Below are 392 nucleotides of genomic sequence, written 5' to 3'. Positions count from 1 at the left end.
TTCTCTATTTTATTTTAATCTCTTTTGAAAGAAAAAAAAATACACCCTCGCTTTGAAAATCGGGGTGTTACATTGTGGTATCAGAGCTTTGGTTTGGTTTTCTTTGAGGGCTGTGGAGCCTTAGTTATAGATTGTAGGTCAACCTATAAGTTGGGAGTTATTATCTGATCATGCGTCGGTTTAGGGGGGTTGAGTTGTCAGGTCCGCTATAATTATGGGTGCACGTTCACCGTGTTCAGCGACCATAAAAGTTTGAAATATTTGTTCGATCAAAAGGAGTTGAACATGCGCCAGAGACGATGGATGGAGACTCTCAAGGATTTTGATTTCACACTGTAGTACCACCCTGGGAAGGCCAATGTAGTGGCTGATGCGTTGAGTAGAAGAAGTGT

Source organism: Cicer arietinum, chromosome 3, assembly GCF_000331145.2.
Source record: "Cicer arietinum cultivar CDC Frontier isolate Library 1 chromosome 3, Cicar.CDCFrontier_v2.0, whole genome shotgun sequence".
Taxonomy (NCBI): Eukaryota; Viridiplantae; Streptophyta; class Magnoliopsida; order Fabales; family Fabaceae; genus Cicer; species Cicer arietinum.
This window is presented reverse-complemented; position numbering follows the sequence as displayed.